The sequence below is a fragment of the Ambystoma mexicanum genome, chromosome 1q (assembly GCF_040938575.1).
Source record: "Ambystoma mexicanum isolate Mex_15411 chromosome 1q, UKY_AmexF1_1, whole genome shotgun sequence".
Classification (NCBI taxonomy): Eukaryota; Metazoa; Chordata; class Amphibia; order Caudata; family Ambystomatidae; genus Ambystoma; species Ambystoma mexicanum.
The window spans coordinates 956,786,907-956,810,610 of NC_090922.1; positions in this window are offsets into that span (position 1 = coordinate 956,786,907).

Consider the following 23,704-nt stretch of genomic DNA (forward strand, 5'->3'; position numbering starts at 1 on the left):
TCTTCTTTTTTGTTCACTGCCATATATAGGCCAGGTGGTTTTATTTACTGGCAGTCAGAAACATAACTTTCAAACGTGATTACATTTATAGATATTGCTATTCTCACATGTTCTTGCACTACTTTCCTTAGAATTTAATTGCATTTTATGATGTACATATATAGGAGAAGAAGCAGGACTGAAACACAGCAATCATTTTAGTGTGTGAATACCATAATGTAGATTATACACAGTTGCTAATGATACTGCCTCTTGTTTGCTTACTTCACTCTCCATATATAAGCCCCATAATTGTATGCATTGTAGTCTATTTATGTTTTTTGTGTATTAGTAGAAATTTGTAGTAAGTGATGCATTATTAGCTACTTAGTACATGTTTCACAGTTCGGAAAAGTCTGATAAGGCAGCATTCACTGTTTTTTATATAACTTTGGAAAATTACAAATATAGCACCTCTGTGGTGTATGCTGCAGCCAATACCTAAATTTCTGTATGAGTAGGTTCCTGTACTAGAAAGAACATTGCAATGGAATGTTCTTTAGAACACTACATTTCGTAATGAAGTATGATTTTTATTACACATCTCCCGATAATCCCCGATACTTTTTTGCCAACATTACATTCACAACCCCTTGCATGAAAAGTAAATGCACATGTGATGTCATCAGTGATGTCATCAATGATATTTGTGATGTCATAATTGATGTCCTGGGTGTTAGTCTTAGAAGTACACGGTGGCGGCACGAGTTTTGGTTGCTTAGCTTACCATAACTGATGCATTTCAGGGGTTTTCCGATTTTACTTGTAACCATAACGTCCCTTTAGCAAAGTTTTTTCATTGAATTTCATAGGTTTTTATTAGTGCAACTTAACCATAATGTCCCCTTAACAAAGTTTTTCCTTTGAATTTCATAGGTTTTTATGAGTCCAACTTAACCATAACGTCCCTTTAATAACATTTTTTCAGTGAATTTCATGGATTTTTACCAGTGCATGCTATTTTCCTACCCCTTACTAATATCATACTTACCAAATATAACAATGTTTGTGTCCAATTTACAAAGTGTCATCTTAAAACTCTGCCATTTCCCACCTTCTAGTATCATTTTTAACACTTCTATACACTTTTTGCAACTATTTTAACTAGTTTTGCATCCATAGACGTCTACGAACATCTTTGTATTTTTTTTGTATTTGTTTATTATTTGTATCGTTCACCAAACCCTGAGGTAACTGGACACTTGAGAGACTTGGAGCTTACAAACATTCTCAGACAAACAGATTATCATCGACAGTATGACCCTGGTTACATGTGGGTTAGAAAAGGAGAAGCAAGAGTGTATGTACAGAAGTGACAATACAATAGAGACTACATATCTCTGGTGAGTACATCTTACTGAGGTGGTGTGTTGCTGTAGGATATTTTGTGTAAATATGGGGTTTGGTGGTATTTTCATACCGCTAAAAGATGAGTGGTAGTTTGGTAATACGTATCCTTGCATTTAGATTGGGTTTGGCCTCATATCATTCTAGTTACCATACCTTGTTAAATTATATTGGAGAATCTAGTAATATATACTACTGGTGGTATTTTGTGGTAGTAGGTTATTTAGTGGTGAGCATAGTTTCCTTCCCTATATTATAACCCCATCATAAACAAAACCTTCCTTTCTATTAGAATACCTCCCAGTGATCTATAAAGGGCCTTGGACCGATACACACAAGGGGACCCAACACTTGTATATAGAGTGCCACCTACAGCCTGTGGTGACTGATTTGTCTACACCAGCGAACTCGGTGCCACTAGGCATTGCTGGCTCATGGACCTCCAGCAATCTATATTATATTAGATACCCTCCAACAACATACAAGGAGGGCACACACACACACATACCTGTTTATCACTGCTTATTCTTGGTTATTATTCTATCTGCATGGGCAAAATGACAAACGTATTACCAAAGAGAATAAATCTCCCCTGTGTCACAAATACAATCCAAAATGCAATATAAAAAAACACACCATCTGCTTTTATAAATTATTTGTATTGCAAACAAATACAATTCACAATAACAATTTTACCATGTGCATGTTCCATAATCTGTAACAAAAAGAAAAGAAGAAAGAATACAGAAACAGAGCAAACAAGCTTTTTTTCTTTCTAAACATATGACTTGCTTTTTAACATTATACACATGACGAATCAAAATGCAGAGGGTTTCCCTTGCTACTCTGACTACCTGATATTTTTGGATTGGTCATTCGTCAAACAACGGCACACAGTAACCTCACTTAAACTGTCTGCTTACCAGAAATATTTGTGGCTCTCTCCCACACACAACCTTCCTTCGCGGGCCTCTGAAGAACAGACCCAGTCAGCATGAATGGTCTCTATAATCTTGGTGTCTGGGATGCACGGGGAAACTTCCAAGCCAGTGCCAGTGAAACCAAGATCATCTATCTCCAGAGCCCAGCCAACACGAACTAACTTACCTCTGTCAGTTTTCCCCTCAGCAGAGTTCTGCACCTACCCACTTTGCCTACGTGATATGTCTGCAGACACTTTCCTGCAATCAGGTTAAAAGGTAGCATCACCCTTCACTTTTACACAATAAAATCTCTGCTCACAGAGCAACTGCTTCAATTGTTATTTCCTTTTGCGCATACTTTCTGCTTTCTGCTTTCTGCAAACACAGAAAGAGAAAGAAAAAAAAATGTCAGTGCACATTTGAAAAATGAACTTCAGAATATGTATTTTCACCTTATTTTGTACATGGGACTACATCATAATGTTAAGGTTAGTATTAGTGATTAGTAATTGTTAATGAAGTCAGTCTGTTATATAGATAATGTTCAATAATGTAGTATTCTATGCATGAGGTATTCAAAAGAAGATTAAACAAAATGGTGCACTTTTACTCTTTGAAGTTTCACATTGAGCTTTTTGCTGCATTATAAATCCTGAACCTTGCATGCTACCTGCAACCTATTCACATGTTATACTGGCAACATAAAAATGGCTATATGTGTGTGCCACATTATTGCTGGCAACAAAATGCCATTACATGTATTGAAGCGCTATATACTCTAAAGCGCTATAAATATTATAAAGCGCTATATATATTAGTACATACCCCTCCTTTTTCTGACAATTTGGCAATATTCAAATCCACAATTGGAGGAAATTCTTTCCATCATGGCAACTCAATAAAATAAACATTCAAATTGTCCATAATAAATCACTGCCTAATCACCATAAAAGCAAAATCCATCTCGAATGGGTCTATAGGTTCTTATAAAATGTTGTACACTCTTCCTTCCTACTGAAGTGTCCATAGTCCAATGTCCAATGTATTTGTTTAATTGTGAAACAACATTTTAAGTTCAGTAACAAAATAATAAAATAAAATAGATAATGAAAACAAAGAGTTAACATAACTAATTAAAATAATAAAATAAAACAATAAAGTTGTGGAACTCCATCACCCATACAACCAGGATGCATCGGAAATAATGCACCCACAAATCGGCAGGTTCAGTTCAACATTGTTCAGTGAATTATGTCCACCTCTGAGACATCCCGACCATCAACTTCACATCATCTGGTTCATTTGGTGCATTCTTTCATCCTGGCACTCTTGGATGCTTTCTATAGGAATCATCTTTTTTGGCATCCAGGCTACTTTGTCTTCACCTCCATTCAGAGGCATTACTTGATCTTCATCCCATGGACTCCATCATCTCTTGTGTCCTCCGGTCCTGTGACCTCCGACCGAAAATATTTGTTAATTGTTCTAAATCAAACAGAAAAGAGACATATTAAGTATATAGCACAGTACCAACTTCACCCTTTTTACCAAAAATAAAATATTTAGTCCAAAACATTTCACCCTTTTTCTTTGGTTTCTGAAACTAAGTACATGTTAGAGAGAAAACAAATATATACACAAAACATCACTATACTTCAAACATATTTCAACCTTGGTAATAAAATAATACCATCTACTTCAGCCCCCTTTTTGTTAATGTTTATCACCTATGATATTTTTATTTACATCTATTTCATAACAAGAATTACATCTATTTTTATTTCTCTGGTATTGGATATTATGAAGGGTACTATGTGTTTTGCTTTTCATGTATTCAGGGCACTTGAGCTGTTTCTACTTGCTCAAGCCTCCCGACTTCATGTTTGGGATGACTGGGCTTAATTTGGTTAACATGAACAAATTGCTCTGTTTCCGTTTCACCCTCTGTTCTTAATATTTTATATACCACTGGAGACACCTTATCTATGATTTGAAATGGCCCCTGCCAGGCCACCAGAAAATTAGTATTTTTCTGTTTACCTTTTCCAAAATGAAATGTATACACCTGGTCCCCTACACTATACTCTTTCACAGATGCATTTTTATCGTAATATGATTTCGCACTGTCAGCAGCCCTTTCCGAATTCTGCTGCACAAAAGCAAATGCATGTTGTAAATGCTTCCTCAGTTCTTCGATATATTCATGAACTGTAGATGCCCTTATAAGTGTCTGTTCATGTGTCCTGTATAAAAAGTGTTGTGGTAACACCATTTTCCTACCTGTCAATACTTCATGAGGGCTGATACCTGTTGCCTTGGCAGGAGTCAATCTGATTGCCATCAAAACCAGAGGTAAACGTAAATCCCAGCTGGAACCTGCCTCTGCTACAAACGTATTTAATATATCCACAACAGACATGTTGCAACGTTCAACACCCCCAGAAGAGGCAGGTCTGTATGCAATATGCAGTTTTCTTTTCAACCCCAGTATCTGCCACACTTTACTCATTAAAGCGCTTGTAAAATGACTTCCTCTATCTGATTCCATTCTTTGTGATAACATAAACCTTGAAAATATATGATTTACCAGTAATGTGGCTGCTGTTTGCGCACTACAATCTGGTGCAGGAATACACTCTATCCATTTTGACATCAAACAAACCACACTCAAACTATATCGGTTCGCCCTGCTCGACCTTTTCGCAGGCCCTACATAGTCTATTTGCAAATCTGACCATGGAAGGGTCAACCCTCTTTTCAATAAGTGGAGCTCTATGCATTGGTGAAGCGAGTTCAAATTGGGCACATACTAGACATCCCCAAGTATATAATTCCACATCTTGAGACATATGTGGCCAGTAAGCATAATCTTTCAGTATCTATAATGTTTTTTGTGAACCTCTGTGTCCTGCAGTTATTGCATCATGTGCATGGTGTAGCATTAGCCCTCTGAATGAAAGGGGTTCCACCCACTGTATTTATCCGGTTATGGATTCCCTAATCATGAGTCCATCCTGTAGTCTGATTCATTTTTTATTCTTTAATAATACCCTCAACTCTTCTTTTCCCGCACAATCATTTTCAGTTAAAGGATTTTGTTCAGGGTCTATCAAATGATTATAACAGATTCCCAAAATTGGATCATCTTGTGCCTTAATCAGGTCTTGATCTGGTGTATCATAACTCCATTGCACTACTGGTTGTTCTACCTCTTTTGGAGCCTCAGAACGTGTAACTGCATCAATCTGTATTTCACCAAGTAAGTGTTCAATAGGTAGCAACTCTCCCATCACAGCCCCATTTTTGGCCAAATGATCTGCCTTATCATGTCTCTCCTTATCTTCTCCTGGAGTTTTTAATTGTCCACGAATTTTCCTCCAGTATATTGTCAAATCATTCTCTGACTCTAGTTTGTCTATGGCCTGTATCATTTTTCCATGTTTGAGGGGCTTTTTATTGTACACAATCATGCCTCTTGCTTTCCAGCCAGGCAAATATTCCACACAGCTATTTTGTGCATAATCAGAATTAGTCACCAGGACAATTTCACTATATTTATTATCAACTGCAGTAGTAATTGCTTTATAAGTGGCTGCCAATTACGCTACTTGACTACTCCTAGCCCCAATTCTCATCCCTATAGTAGGGATATCTCAACATTTCAACCAGACATTTCCTATTCCTGATATCAATTGTTTATTACTGTCATTTTCAATGTGAAAGGCACAACCGTCAACATATACAGTTGGCAAATCCTTGCATGTCTTTTCATCAAAAGCTTTGTGTGGTGATTGTTCAAACTCCTGTAAACTAGATTCCACTTCTACTTCATTTGATACATGTTCAGCTGCACAGTTATGTAAATTTGCCAATCCTTGAGCAACTGGGCTCTTTTTATTTTGGCCATACCTCACTTCTACGGGAAAGCCTTGTAATGCCAATGTCCATGAGGTAATTCTGGACTGTGCTAGATTGCCTGACCTAATCCTTTTACTCTCTAAAAATTGCAATGGCTGATAATTTGTTTCAATGATTACCTTTTCTCCCTGAATAATGGGGCAGAAATACTGTAACGCCCACACAGTGGTCAAAAGGGCCTTTTCACATTCACTGAATTTAATTTCAACTTGAGAGAATGCCTTACTTGCATAAGCAATGGTTTTGTGATTCAAATCATGTTTTTGAGATAACACTGCCGACATACAATGTTCAGAGAAACCTATTTCTATAAAGAAATCCCTGTTCTTTATGGGGTATGCTAAACATGGTGCCTTTATAAGACATTCCTTTAATTTAGCCACTGCCTCAGATTGCTCTTCTTCCCATTTCCAAGGTGTATTCAGCTTCAGTAGTTTAGTCAATGGTTGATGAATTTCAGCATCATTTTCAATAAACGTCCTGTTATATCCTGTCATTCCTAATAACATGTTTAAACCTTTCACACTTCTAGGGTCTTTTAATTTCTGTATGGCCTCTACCTTTTTCTTTTGTGGGTTTAGTCCATGTTTAGTCACTTCATGGCTTAGAAAATTCACCTTTTTCTTGCACCATTGTGCTTTCTGTAAAGATATTTTGGCACCCGCCTTTTGCAATTGGCCAAGAACATGTTTAATTTCATCAAAATGGCTTTTTAAGCTTTCATTTTTTGTCAGGACATCATCCACATAAACTATAGTTCCTCTTTCCGCTGCATCAGGCATAGCCTTTCTCAAAGATATACCAAACTCACTCCCACTATTGACATATCCGAATGGTATTCTAACCCATGCGTATTGGGTCTTATCAAATGAAAATTAAAACAAATTCTGAATATCCACTGCCAATGACACACACCAATATCCAGATGTGAAATCTAATGTAGCAAACACCTTTGAGCCATGCACCTGAGCAAGGCCTTGATCAATGAATGGCAGTGGCCATCTGGACACTGGCATTCTTTTATTTAATTCTCTGAAATCTGCACACAGACGCCATTGACCATTTGGCTTTAACACACCAAAATGGGAGTGTTGGATGTGCTATGAATGGGCCTGATAATTCCCCGAGACTCCAAGTTTTTAATTATCTCTGCCAGTGAATCTAAACATGCCAGTAGTAACCGGTACTGGCACACAAATACTGGATTTCTATTAAACCCTTCCGGTAATGTGTCGACATTTAAATTAGTTAGGCTGCAATCATATGCATCTTTAGCAAAGACATCTTTAAATTCCATAAATATTTTTTCTCAATTCATTTTTATCTTCATCGCTATCACATGCATCTGCTAACAAAATCTGCTCCTCTACCATTTTTGAGAATTCTGGGAAATCCTCTAGTGGAGTAATCTCTGTGCTTTCTTCCAACTGTGTGGCTGTGTCTCTCTGTACAGCTGCCACTTTAAAATATTTTGGCATATCAGCTTCCACTTCATTGTGCTGATTTTCTGTTTCATTTTCATTTAAGTCAAATACGATATAATCCTCTTGGTGACAGCACACTGTCTCATTTGAATCATAAGGGTACACAGATTGAATTTTAAAGATCCCTTTGGGCTGAGAATCCAAATATTCTGGCAATACACCCCCTGCATCTACATACCTTTCAGGGATATTTCCAATTACCATGTTATTGAAATCTGCAGTATAATGGGATTTTAGTATGGCTATTCCTAATGATGAATTTTCCTCCAAATAAATATCCTGACATCCTTTATTATTCACCATAATCTTGACAGATCCTTCTCCAACATCTATCAATGGGGTGTATTCATAATCCAGGCATTGTTGCGTCATGGACTCATTTAAACACACAAATGCATCGGCATCTTTCATTTACTGTCCATTCTTGCACTTTAGCGTTATTGCAACCTGCTTGGTGAATGCAGGAATAGTAGTATCTTTCCTCACCTGTAATTCAATTGCATATGGGACCAGTTGTGCGCAATGATAAGCCTTTCTCTTGTCTTCAAATTCAGGTGCAGACCCACCTAGCTGTGACCATATTTTTTGATTAAGGAAATATAACACCATACACATTCTGTGCATGATATCATTGCCCATGTAAAAGTCATTTTCTGTTACACTCACTATCCACACATTATGGTAAATTGTTTTCTGCCTAATATTAATCTTTAGCATGCATCTCCCTGCAATTCGGTTTTCAAAGTCTGGACTGTCCAAACCAGAGACATATTGGTTTATAATTCTAAACTTTGGGATCTCCTCCCTCTCCATTATTTTCTGTAGTAATTTCTCATTAATAAAGCTTCTTACCTGTTCAAGCGCTAAGGTGGCTTTTATCACTTTAGAATGGTCATTTATACCAATGTGAATCCATGGTTGCTCATCTTCCATGTGTATTTCAGCAAGAGTGGTAATGTGTTTGTATGTGTCTGTTTTAGGAGTAGTATTCTGTTTGCATTTCTTCTCTTTTAGATAGAAGCACAATGTGAGCTCATCTATTTCAGTTTGCCTTATTTTCCTAGGATCTAAATAAATCTGCACAGATTGGCTTTCCTTCTCACTTTGCATTTTATCTTGACACATCAAGATGACAGTAACGCTAGGTATACAGCTATTCTGGAGGTATACCTCCACTGAATCATTTGTTTTGGCAATGGTGTGGCATTTATTTATACTGCTGTTTTGTGATTTTATTTTCTTAGGTCTCAATGGTTTTTTGGTTAAGGACCACAGTACTCCGTTCACCCCATCTATGAGAGGAGACAATCTTTTCAGGCTTTCTGTTCCCATCAAAAATGGAATTTCACAAACAGATGAGATCAATACTTCTTGTTTCATTCTGTGTTTTCCTATCTTTATGTCAACTTTGGTAACACCTATAATAGGCACCTCCTTACCGTTAAAATGATGCACTGGACCTTCACTTTGCCTCACTGTGATCAGATTCTGTGGAGGTCTCCCTTCATTGATACTTTTTACCAATTCTTTGGACATAATTGTGGCCTGTGCGCCGGTGTCAATCATCGCAAATGTATTGCATTTCTCTTCCACAGTGAGGGAGCATAATACCTGTCTCCAACTTCCTCTAATACACATAAAAAGTGTGAATTCTTACTGATTTCAGGACTCAGTGCATTTGTGGTTATTTGGTATGGTACCCATCTTTTTAACTTCTTCAAAAAATCTGTGGCTCAAAGAACTCTTCAGGTGATTGATCTGTACCCTCTTTTGGAGTATTTATTCTTTCTGCCTGTGTTTGGTTAGTGTTTTGATTTCCCAGGGAAGGAGTTCTAGCATCCCCACCTACTCACTGTTCACTTGTATTACCCATGCATGAGCTGTCTTTCTTGAATCTGTCCCTTTGTTCTTTTGGAGATTCATGTTTTTCTTTTTTGTTTATGCAAATTTCTACTGTTTGATTTAGCTCCAGATTAAACCAAACTTCTTTTTAGATGTGTTTTCACTTTGTGTCACATGTTCATTTGCCGGTACTTTAATTTTTAAATCATTAGGCATCTCAGAGTCATTATGCAAAATCACATCAGGGCAATCTGTTTTCTTAGCATTGCAGGTATCGTTAACATTTAGTCACTTATCAGAAACCACCGGTCATTGCCTTGGCTTTCTGCCCCCTCCTTTGATGACTGTTTTTGTGCTATAAAGAGTTTTCCTATTTGCTCAGCCAACATTTTCACTTGGGCCTCGAGACACTGGAATCTTTCCATCTCCCTAGAACCTTATTTCTGTGGCCGAGATCGATATTGGTTGTTTTACCCATGATTAAAATCTATTCTGATATCTCTCAGGAGAATGATTTCTATTGGGATTGCTTCTGAACTCTTGATCCATATGTGGAGGGGAACAGGGTGCCCCCATCCTTTGGTTGTAGTCCCCTGGTGTTGGTGAGTCATTGTATTGAGGTGGAGCATAATTCATGTTGTGCCTCATGTCCTGTCGCTCATTTTGTGGGTACTGTCCCCTATGCTGATTCCCATTTTCAATAAGTCGATCCACATGTCGGGGTCTATCCTGATCACCATATATCATGGTGTTAGGGTCAAATCTGCTTTGTGTCCCCAATGTCTGGTAGGGACCATTATTTCTTTGATCCTGACTTTGTCTCTGATTATTGTTCATACCTGACATATCAGGCCGATATCCTGCCCGGGCCTGTCTCCTAAATACCTAGGGCTGATGTAGCTCTCCCTATTACTAGGATCATGTGATTGAAACATTGGTGCAGGGAGTGTCGACCTTTGTTGATTACCCCTTTCTTCAGGTGTCAAATTATTTTTACATGGACTTTGAGCAGACTCAAGGGACATTTTGGCTGACCTGATCTCCATCACTGTTGCTGAGGGTTCTTTAGATTTTGGTCTATTGTCTTTCATTTTATCATTTTCTCTACCCGGACAATAGAGTACTTCATATAGTTTTGTACTTTGGTGTACAATCCATTCAAGGGACTTGTCACGGTCAAATTCACAGACTAACTGTGATATGATGTCTTTCTTTAGCCCATAGAAGTAGGCAGTCAAAAAATTGGGGTCAAAAGATACATCAAAAAGAGAAAAAGCTCTTTTTAAATCTTGCAAAAACTGGCGAGGTGACGTGTTAGGCCCAGCCGTGATCATGTATGTAACTTCTTTTTCCTCTTGCAATGATTGGAAAGGAGAAAAATGACGTCTAATCTCTTTTTCAAACTCTGCCCATGTCATGTTTTGCTGTTCATTTAAACCTCTAATACTACTGGCTGTGGGGGCATCTAGAGCTAAGTGAAAGTATTGCCTCCTTATTTACATGGTTTGATCAGAGCTTTGATTGATTTCATTATTTTTATGGGGCTACTCGTTGCTATGCATGGAATTGCACTACTTTGTGATTCAACCCTGGTTTCAGGTGTATGGGATTGGTGGCGGCCCCCAATGGGTGTATCAAACCCCCCAAGGGCACTGCAGCCAAGTTCAGTCACCGACCCAGTCACTGGGGCACTAGCTCTCTGTGTAGAAATAGGATTCACCTCAACTCCATTGAATGTGGTGCCCTGCCGTCTATCCTGGGATCTGGAAATGCATATTTGCTGTTCCAAATCCTTGCACTTTTCAAGGAGCCTCTCAGCCTCCTTATGCAAATAGTTGTTTTCATCACTCATCTTATTAATTACCTCCTGCATATCGTCCATTTTCATTTCGTATTCATTGAATTCTTTGTTTCTCTTGTCTCTTTCTTGAAACATTTTAACCATTTCATGTTCAGCATTTTGGAGATCACTTTCTTTCTCAAAATGTTCTTTTTGCAAAACCTGCATTTCCAAAACAACCTCATCTTTGTCTTATCTAATATGGTCTACCAACGCTTTCAAGTGTTTCAGTTCTTGTTCACTATCCTCAAACTACTTCTTGCTTTGAGACTATTGAGTGTCAAGATCTCTATATTTTGACTGCATGTATTTTTGACATACCTCCAATTCTGCTCTTAACATTTCCTCCTTTTTAATCGCTCCATCCAGATCAGCTTTTAACCTGCTAATCAGCTTGGCATCATGTTCTTGCATTCTCAGGGATCTATTTAGGATAAACCATGCTTGGCACATAGCCGTATCAGACAATCTTTCTCTGCATGTTTAACAGCTGCATTTAGTAGTCTCAAAAGGCAGACCTTAATTATACTGCCTTCTGCAAAAATGTTGTCTAATGGTTCTTTCTGTACTTCACTATAGATGCGGTCATGCCATTCTGTGGCATTATTTGATGACCATGGCCCATGTGCATATAGCTTTGCCTCCAGATATTGCAATAGCTCTGGGATGTGGCCTCCATTTGAGACATTCTAAAATTCACTTTTAGTGTCACACTTGCTGTCATGAAATGGGTTCCCTCTAATGTACATATGATAGTGTGAGACACACTTGCCACGCCCAGTAGGAGCTCTATAGCCACTTTCCCGGCCAACGCACCATGTATGTAGGATATTTTGTGTAAATATGGGGTTTGGCAGTATTTTCTTATTGCTAAAAGATGAGTGGTAGTTTGGTAATACTTATCCTTGCATTTAGATTGGGTTTGGCCTCATATCATTCTAGTGACCATACCTTGTTACATTATATTGGAGAATCTAGTAATATATACTACTGGTGGTATTTTGTGGTAGTAGGTTATTTAGTGGTGAGCATAGTTTCCTTCCCTATATTATAACCCCATAATAAACAAAACCTTCCTTTCCATTAGAATACCTCCTAGTGATCTATAAAGGGCCTTGGACCTATACATTCAAGGGGACCCAACACTTTTATATAGAGAGCCACCTACTGCTTGTGGCCGGTATCACTGATTTATCTACACCAGAGATCTAGGTGCCCATAGGCATTGCTGGCTCATGGACCTCCAGCAATGTATATTATATTAGATACCCTCCAACAACATGCAAGGGGGGCACACATGCACACACCTGTTTATCATTGCTTATTCTTGGTTATTATTCTATCTGCATGGGCAAAATGACGAATGTATTACCAAAGAGAATATATCTCCCCTGTGTCACAATCCCAAATGCAATATTAAAAAAAAAAACGACACCATATGCTTATATATTATTTGTACTGCAAACAAATACAATTCACAATAACAATCTTACCATCTGCATTTTCCATAATCTGTAACAATAAGAAAAGAAGAAAGAATACAGAAACAGAGAAAACAAGCTTTTTTTCTTTTTAAACATATGACTTGCTTTTTAACATCATACACATGACGAATCAAGATGCAGAGGGTTTCCCTTGCCACTCTGACTTGCTACTCTGACTAGCTGATATTTTTAGATCGGTCATTCGTCAAACAACGGCACACAGTAACCTCACTTAAACTGTCTGCTTACCAGAAATATTTGTGGCTCTCTCCCACACACAACCTTCCTTTGCTCGCCTCCGAAGAACAGGCCCCGTCAGCATGAATGGTCTCTGTAATCTTGGTGTCTGGGATGCACGGCAAAACTTCCAAGCGAGTGCCAGTGACACCAAGATCATCTATCTCCAGAGCCCAGCCAATACGAACTAACTTCCCTCTGTCAGTTTTCCCCTCAGCATAGTTCTGCACCTACCCACTTTGCCTACGTGATATGTCTGCAGACACTTTCCTCCAATCAGGTTAAAAGGCAGCATCACCCTTCACTTTCACATAGAATCTCTGCTCACAGAGCAACTGTTTCAAAAGTTATTTCCTTTCGCGCATACTTTCTGCTTTCTGCAAACACATAAAGAGAAAGAAAAAAACATGTCAGTGCACGTTTGAAAAACAAATTTCAGAATATGTATTTTCACCTCATTTTGTACAGGGGACAGTTTTTTGCATAGATAATGTTCAATAATGTAGTCGTCTATGCATGAGGTATTCAAAAGAAGAGAAAAAAAAAGGGGGAACGTTTCAAATTGAGCTTTTTGCTACATTATAAATCCTGTACCTTGCATGCTACCTGCAACCTATTCACATATTATACTGGCAACATGAAAATGGCTATAAGTGCGTGCCACATTATTTCTGGCAAAAAAATGCCATCACATTTATTGAAGCGCTATGTACTCTAAAGCGCTATACATATTATAAAGCGCTATATATATTACTACATTGCTCAGCCAGTTTTTTATGCTGGCTTTAAAGGTGAGGAAGGAGGGTTCCTGTCTGAGAGGGATGGGGATAGAGTTCCAGCATTTGGCTGCTTGTCCTGGGAAGCTGGCTCCTCTGGCTGAGTTCATTGCGGACCTTCCGGACAGTGCCACATGTCCATACGCTGGCGCGCGGCATTATGACATGTCCGAGAACCCGTCCGCACTTCACAATAAGATCCGTCCTTCGTGGACAGTTCGGAACTGCATTTTCTACTGATCTAGGAACTTTCAACTTCAAAATTTCCCTTGAACACCCTCTACACCTTTTCGTACTCATTATCCATTTCCAATCTAGTACACAGTACATACGTGGAAGAATTTTATCAAAACTGCTATTTATCTTAAAAATGGCATCAGTTATTGCCATCCCTCCTCCCCAAGAGCCACCACCACCACCAGCTGGAGGACCTTCACAACAAAAAAAGTGCAGTACTTTCAAGACAATGAAGAGGACCAAGAAGATGAGGTAGAGGAAGTGCCTACTTCTAGCACCAAGATCGAATCATGGGTGTGCCAGTTCTTTGCTACTGTTGGTAGTGTACCAAACGCTAAAGCTACCAAAGTGAAATGCACTGAGTGCAATTTTGTACTCAGTCGCAGACTACCTGGACAATACTCCTACGGGCCACCTCCATGCACCCCCACACCAAATCCAATGACTGCAATGCTCTCAGAAAGGTTGTCCCTTTCTCAGCAATAGTAAGCTGTCTTCCTCTACCTCATCCTCTTTAACAACTACTGTAACCACACAGCCTGATGTCTGCGGGCATTGGTGCATTTTAATTAAATCAATAAATGAGGGCCACGGACCATTATCGTTCATTGCAGCCCCTGAAATGGGGGAAAAGGCCATTAGCATCCCTGGATCCCAAAGCGGGAACCCAGGGTGCTAAAACATCGATTTTTCTTCCTATAACGGGACGCCTGTGGCGTCCCACTGTAAGAAGGAAGGATTATTCTTCCTACAGTGGGGATGCCTGCGGCGTCCCGCTGTAGGAAGGAAAATCCTTTTCCAAGACAGCCAACATGGAAAGAGGAGGCGGGGCTCTGTACACAGCCCCTCTTCCCTTGCCAGGGCAGCCTGCAAAACCCTATGAACATATTACCACAAGCACTTTTTTCCCTTTCAAACCTATCCTACCTTCGAATAACTTTACCACATAGCCGGTGCCAGGTAGACATAGCCACTTTAACACCATTTCTCGTCCCTAGTGGCCATGGCCAGTATCCAGATTGTCCCCGTCATGACGTTATGCCATGGCCTAGACAATCTGGCTACTGCCCACGGCCACAGGCTATACCTCAGTCACCAAAGGTATATGACTATTTTTTGTACCTACATTATTACACTTGTCAAAAAATAAAACACGGGCACATTGGCTAAACTATGCTTTAATGTCCTTGCCAATGCTCCTCACGAGTTTGCTCGAAATCCGCCCATATTTTTTTTCAAAGTGTCAAAATGTATGTACATACAATAGTCATATCACTTAGTCCCCACTTGACAAAATCCATTCAGTCTGTACACATATATTGAAGGTTGGGTCTATACTCTTTCTCAAAACGTGTGTCCATATTCGTGAAATAGCAACAAAGTAATAAGCCATCTAAAAATGTTGAGACCCCCCTCTAATTTCGCCCCTCTTGATAAAATCCCACTAAACTTTAGAAAACCATTTATATCTAGATCCAAAATAGTTTTGCCAAATGTTGTGCAGATTCGTCAAATTACACCACATTTATATGCCTTTACAATATTTTGGGAACCCCCTCTAATTTTGCCCCCTCTTGACAGAATCCCACAAAACTTTGCGAAAGCATTCAAGATTAGTCCTAGAATAAAGTTGCAAAATTACATGCAGTTTCACTGAGTGGGGCAAAAGTTATAAGCCATCCAAAAACTGCTTTTCCCCTGCCTGTTATGCAGAAATAGGTGCAGCTTTCCTAGGACATCTGAAATGTCCGCAAACACCACAGGACTACCCCACGACATCTGGAGTGTTCGCGGACATTTGGGGGTGAAATAACCCATTTTTTGGCTTGTTATGGCCATATCCAATCCAATCCTCATTCCCCCCACATCTCCAGAGATGGTTTGTTGAGTTTGACAAGTGAAATGCTTAAAAATGTTTTCACCGCTCTGCCCGCGGACCCCAAAAAAGTCTGCGAATTTTCTGGCCAATCAGAGGCCAATCCGCATACAGAACAGCCAATCAGAGGCCTGTCCGGGAACCGAACAGGGAAGTGAGTCTGTGAAGCAGACATAGATATCACACATTTGTTTGCCTTAAGTTTTGGTTGTTTAAAAAAAACTGCTGGACGGATTTACAACAAATTAACAAAAGCACACTTTTGGGACCAAGCCACTGCTCCTGCCACAAATTTGGTGGAAATCCGTCCAGCGGTTTGGGCTGTAGGCGTGAGCAAAGTTTTTTCCCATTATGTATATGGGACCCCTCTATAACTTTGTCCCCCCCTGGACAAAACCTCACCAAACATTGCAGAGTGGCTCATATACATTGTTTGCAAACTTTGGTGAGGATTCGTCCAGGGGGAGCGAAGCTATAAGCCACCCAAAAAGTGTTCTTCCTATGGGTTTAGCAACTTAACCATAACCACATGGCCGCTACCGCAGGCCATGTAATTACACATTATTATAGAGTGAGACAAAGCTAGATGCCAGAAAAACACAAAACTCCCAGAATTGGAGTACCACGAGGGGACCAGTCACAGTTAAAAGATAAATATCAAGTTTATTAGGTCACAAAGGTAAAAAATAATTAAATAATGCGGTCCACAGGACAAACAAATGAATGAACAAAAAAAAAAAACCCGAACAGAAGTTACGTGACAAGCTTGGCTAGCTAGTTACCAGTGTATCAAAAATAAACACACAAAACACAAAACGGTACATATCAAATCAAGGGTATAGTACCCTACACCAGTTAGAGTCAATGTGTCATCAATTATAATCTCTGGTTAAAATACAGAGAGCTATCTCGACATGTTTCAATTCCTAGAATTAGTATGGAACATTCATCAGGAGGTACATAGATGACCACGTAACCAAGTTAACAATGAAAGACAAATCTTAACAATGAGAATTTCGTAGCATCTCCATTGATGCCTGTGGGTGCTCTCTACTGAAAGGTAGTAGGAGGTAGAAGACCAGGGGTCAGTCCTTCGGAAGCCGTCGAAACTACACGTCATGCGGCAAATACTGGAGACAATCCTTTAAACAGCGCTAATGCTGTAAACAGTCCACAGAAGTGAACAAGCTCCGTGTGAGTCAGAGCTTGTTCACTTCTGTGGACTGTTTACAGCATTAGCGCTGTTTAAAGGATTGTCTCCAGTATTTGCCGCATGACGTGTAGTTTCGACGGCTTCCGAAGGACTGACCCCTGGTCTTCTACCTCCTACTACCTTTCAGTAGAGAGCACCCACAGGCATCAATGGAGATGCTACGAAATTCTCATTGTTAAGATTTGTCTTTCATTGTTAACTTGGTTACGTGGTCATCTATGTACCTCCTGATGAATGTTCCATACTAATTCTAGGAATTGAAACATGTCGAGATAGCTCTCTGTATTTTAACCAGAGATTATAATTGATGACACATTGACTCTAACTGGTGTAGGGTACTATACCCTTGATTTGATATGTACCGTTTTGTGTTTTGTGTGTTTATTTTTGATACACTGGTAACTAGCTAGCCAAGCTTGTCACGTAACTTCTGTTCGAGTTTTTTTTTTTGTTCATTCATTTGTTTGTCCTGTGGACCGCATTATTTAATTAGTTTTTACCTTTGTGACCTAATAAACTTGATATTTATCTTTTAACTGTGACTGGTCCCCTCGTGGTACTCCAATTCTGGGAGTTTTGTGTTTTTCTGGCATCTAGCTTTGTCTCACTCTATAATAATGGATTATTGTCCTCCCGGGCATAGACATAGTATACATTGCTAATTACCCTTAGCTTTTAGTATACCGGGCTTCCTCCTTTTATAAATCATGTAATTACACAGCCACGGTGCAACTCTATGCTACATAGTTGTACACACATTAAAATCAGGTACCCATTTTCAAAATATGTCAGCTATGCAATTATTACAAAAAGTGCAAGAAAAAGATGAGGTTTTACAGTATATAATACTGGTTCCGACGTCACGGAGATGTGCGCTGTATGATAAGAAACCTTGGCCCACCCACTTGGTTTGTTACATTAAGTTGTGCAGAATATTCATGGGAAGTTTTACACGATTTCCTATGCATAGCAAATAAAAACAAAACAAACATAGATATAAAAACACCAGGAGAACTCTGCTCTCTAGATCCTGTAAATATATCAAGATATTTCCATCATCACTTCATTGCTATGTGAACGTAAGTGTCCCCAAAAACGCAACCCCTTATTTGGAGGCAATAAAGGACACACCCCAGGAGGGAATGAGACCAAGACCAAGAGCGGGTGAGATAAAAGGGTTTTGCTTTATCTAAAATCAATATAGGGCATGCAAAGGACTCTGCAAACTCCGAGAGCGCTCTGTCTGACAATAGCAAAGACAGGCTTACTTATTTACAGAATGACGTCATGGGTGACACAAGCTATAGGGGGCACATAACCGTGGGGATTGGGTGGTGATGTCTAAGGGGTATACATTGTAGGCCGTTGCTCCTTCTGAATTGGTTGACGTTGATATAGCGCCACGTGGGGTTGGAAGGTCAGTTGGGCTCATCGGGGTGGAGTGCTGGGCCGGACATGCCTCGTAGTGATGATTGGTAACTAGGCTGACATTTGCCCTTGTGACCACACATTCACACCCATTCGTTACACTTCATGCTTCCGTTGGCTTATAATTCATGAAGCACTGTCCCTAGATCAATAGGCAGGCAGGAACATTGACATGCAATAGGAGGTGTTCCAATACATCAGTTGTAACGATACCTTGGGTTCAAACAGGCTAGTCCCATGTGCATGGTCAGGGGCATGGGAGGGGGTATTCGATCACCCTGTCTCGTTAGATTCTGTGAATGATGGTATTACGATATGTTTGTACAAGGGTGGGCGTCCCCCCTTGAGGGCCATTAACTTGGGGTCGGCGGGGATAACACTGGCCCATGGGGGGCATGCAACTGGTGCCTCTGAGACGGTGGGATTTAGGACCATGTAGCTCCTAAGTCATGGAGTTGGGCTGTGGCAGACTCTGACATGGGGGAGGTGGATGTTTGAAATGGGTCCAGCAGTCGGGAGGGGAGGCGAGGCTGTGCTGTTCGAACACCAGCTATCTCTGGAGGGCCTGGGTGGGAGTCGGGGGAGAAGGCCTTGCAGCTCTGTGCGCGGCCCCCTGCACAAAGCAGTGTACTGTGCCTTAGGTGAGGGGCAAATACCAACACATGGAGTCTCTGAGACGACTTATATACGTTTGCATTACAAGGGACACTCACTGGGGACTATACCGTTTTAGCACAACATTTCATATCTATAGTTGACATACGAACATGAGGTAGCGTTAGGCAGGTGCATGTGCAACGTGGGAAAAGCATATCATTGCATGGGGTCATCAGTTTAACCAATCTTTATACATCTTCACATTGTAAACAATAACTTTTGGATATTACCCTTTACCTATTCTTTTCCATATCAGCAGCGAACGTTAGTCAACATGACATATACTACATAAATGGTTTCTACACATTATGAGAGTTCGCGGGGTTGACAGGGGTGTGGGGCGCCACACAGTCTAACACTAGGGGCTTGGTACAGGGTCAGGGCAGACAGGTTTTGGGCTGGTCTCAGTTACTTCCTAATGTTCTCGTTCATGGCTGAGGCAATGATGTACTGCGGAAGGTTAATAGCTACAATGTTTTATTTTGTTGTTTGTTTGTGTCTGGTTGCTCGTGAGAACAAATCCTCAGCAGATCTGCCATGCGGCGAAGGTCGGGGGGAAGTGTGGGCCTCTGTGAGCGCGGTCGAGTGGGGGTCAAGCTGCAGCTTCTAGTGTGCATGTTTGCTCGGCCCGGGTTAGAACTAAACGTATTTAACAAAATGGAGTTGGCCTAGTACAAGATGGCGTCTATGTTCTGCCACATAACGTGGCGGTGCAGCCTCACTTGTCGGTCCGCAGCCACCCTGCCGCCTGGGCCCGGGGCCAGTGGGCTGCCGACAAGTCATGAGTCTTCACCAGGGTGGGAGATGTAGTAGAGGGGTGGTCCTATTGACCTATCCTCCCCTATATATGCTACACTTTATTTGTAATAGACTGTTCCTCCCCTCAGAGAAGTTCAACACTTCTTTTGCAGAAAAGAATACCAAGCCAGAGGAGCACCACACATCCACATGCTATTATGGATTAAAGATGCTCCTAAATTTGGTCAGGACAGTGATGTCACTGTTTTGCAGTTCATCAAAAATGATGTCACTTGTGCAATCCCTTCACAAACAACACATAGTGACCTTCATGCACAAATTTTAAAATTTCAAAGACACAAATGTGGGAAATATTGTCGTTGCAAATGTAAAAAAAGGGAAATACTACACCAAATGCTGTATTTTTCAGAAAGAGGTCAAGAAAACAACATCATGTCTTCAGTCAGACATTGGGCCTCATTACAAGGAGGGTGGTAAGTGGTTAACGGTGCCGGTAAAGGTGCCGGAGCCGTTAACCCCTTACCGCCCCATTACGAGGTCTGCTTGCGGGAACCGCTCAGGACGCCTGGTTTTATCAGACGTCCTTAGCAGGTCCCGTGAGTGGCCCAACATGCTAACAACGGGCCCACCATTAACAGGCCTGTTGTCAGCATGCTCCCCAATTCTATTGAGCCCTATGGGAGCTCAAATGAAAATGGGGATGGACCAGGTCTGGGTTCCCTGAATGGGGAAATACCGGGCCCTCCAAGGTCGGAAAGGCCCAGTATTTACCCATTCAGGGAACCGGGACCCGGGTTTAGGGGTAGCCATGCCCTTAATAAGGGCCCTCCATATTAGTGTTTGGTGCCTCTTCCCTCATTTCCCTCCCCACCTTTCGTTCTAAGCTCCCCTGCCAAAAAATAAAATGCATCCAAAAACAATAAATGAAATGTTACCTTTCACAGTTAAAAAATAGAACTAAAAAAAAACGTATGGACTCCATCTACTTTATATTTCTCAGTAAAGTACATAGACTCAATAAGATTTTCCACATTTCCATTTGCATTTTGTGTTATGCTAATGATGATATTGTGGCGTTATGGAACGGTGAATACTGACCTGGTAGCCCAAGTTATCAGCCCAAGTAAAGCGAGGGTGGATAACGAGATCTCCGGACCATTATCCCCCCATTCCAGCCCCTGTAATGGGGGATGAAGGCCATTAGTGGGAACTCGGTGTGCTAAAAAAAGGATTTTTCCTCCTAAACCGGGACGCCGCAGGCGTCCCGGTGCGGCGTCCCGGTTTAGGAAGGAAAATCCTTTTCAAAGATGGCCACCATGGAAATGGAAGGCGGGGTTCCGTACAGGGCCCCTCTTTGCTTTCCATGGCAGCCTTCAGAAGGCGAAAAGAGAACCCCATGACCATATTACCACAAGAAAATTTTCTTCTCTTTCAAACCTATCCCAATTTCGAATAACTTTACCACAAAGCCAGTCCCAGGTGGGCATGGCCACTTTAACCCCATGTATTGTCCCTCGTGGTCATGGCCAGTAGCCTGATTGTCCGGACCATGACCTTATTCCATGACCCGGACCATCTGGCCACTGCTCATGGCCACCGGCTACACCTCAGTCACCAAAGGTAAATCACTATTTTTTGTACCTACATTATGACACTTGTCAAAAAACAAAATACATTCAGACTTTACAAAAACATTTGTATCTAGATGTATAATCTTTTTGCAAACCTTTGTGTAGATTTGTCAAATAGCACCACATTTATAAGCCTTTACAATATTTTGGGACCCCCCTCTAATTGTGCCCCCTCTTAACAAAATCCCACCAAACTGCGCAAAAACGTTTATATCTAGATATAGTATCTGTTTGCCAAAATAAGTGTAGGATCGTCAAATTGCACCTCATTTATAAACCTTTACATTATATTGGATCCCCCTCTAATTCTGCCCCCCTTGACAAAATCCCAACAACCTTCACGAAAACATTAATATCTAGTTCTATTATCAGTTTGCCAAATTAAGTGTACATTTGTCAATGGCACCTCATTTATAAGCCTTTACATTATTTTGAGACCCCCCTCTAATTTTGCCCCCACTTGATAGAATCCCACAAAACTTTGCGAAAGCATTCAAGATTAGTCCTAGAATAAAATTGCAAAACTACATGCAGTTTCACTAAGTGGGGCAAAAGTTATAAGCCATCCAAAAACTGCTTTTCCCCTGCCTGTTATGCAGAAATAGGTGCAGCTTTCCTAGGACATCTGAAATGTCCGCAAACACCACAGGACTACCCCACGACATCTGGAGTGTTCGCGGACATTTGGGGTGAAATAACCCATTTTTTGGCTTGTTATGGCCATATCCAATCCAATCCTCATTCCCCCCACATCTCCAGAGATGGTTTGTTGAGTATGACAAGTGAAATGCTTAAAAATGTTTTCACCGCGCTGCCCGCGGACCCCAAAAAAGTCTGCAAATATTCTGGCCAATCATGCGGTTTCATTGAGTAGTGCCAAAGTTATATGCATTCCAAAAACTGCCCCCAAACATCTGAAGTGTCCCTGAACTCTTCAGGACTGCTCGCGAACATCCAAACTGTTTGCAGACTTTCACGGCAAAAATCACCCGTTTTTTACCGTTTTTCACCCGCAGCCATATTCCATCCCATCCTCAGCAATCCTCACCTCCCCAGAGATTATTTGATAATTTTGATAAGTGCAATGTTGTGTTTTTTAATCTGTTTCACTGCGATGTCCGCGGACACCGGCCGATGTCCGCGAAACCAAGATGACGGGCGTTTCCAAAAATCTGACGCACCTCACGCTTCACGACAACCAATCAGCGAACATGTTGTGTGTCCGCGGACATGACACAAGTCTATTAGCCAATCGGTGTCCTGTCCGCGCAGCGAACAGGGAAATGTGTCCGCGGAGCGGACATAGATATCACAAATGTATTTGCCTTATGTTTTGGTCATTTAAAAAAAAAAACTACTGGAGGGATGTACACCAAATTAACAAAAGCACGCTTTTGGGACCAAGCCGTCGCTCCTGCCACAAATTTTGTGGAAATCCATCCAGCGGTTTGGGCTGTAGGCGTGAGAAAAGTTTTTTTCCCATTATGTCTATGGGGAAAAAATACATTTTGGGACCCCTCCTATAACTTTGCCCCCCCTGGACCAAACCTCACCAAACTTTGCAAAGAAATTGGTCCATATACCTTTTTTGTATAGTTTGGTGATGATTCGTCCAGGAGGAGCGAAGTTATGGGCCGCCCAAAAAAGTGCTCTTCCTAAGAGATGAGCAACTTAACCATAACTACATGGCCGCTACTGCAGGCCAAGTAATATATATTATAGACCCTTGTTTGAACATTCCCTTTGTTTTGAACTGTTACACTGTTATGTTTGGATCACTACTTGTCCATCTCACACCCCTCTTAAGAGCATAGCCTTCCCTCTGCCAACGTTACCACAAAAGGCGAGGGAGGTATTTCTCTCAACTGTCCTTGTTTTACCTTTATGATTGTGCTGTGTTTTGGTTTGCAGACGTGTGGGGCTGAGTGGGCAATTGCACCCCTACTAACCCTCCAATTCATCATTATAATGTTCTAATAGTTGAAAATAGTAGCCTGGAAGAAACCACCAATG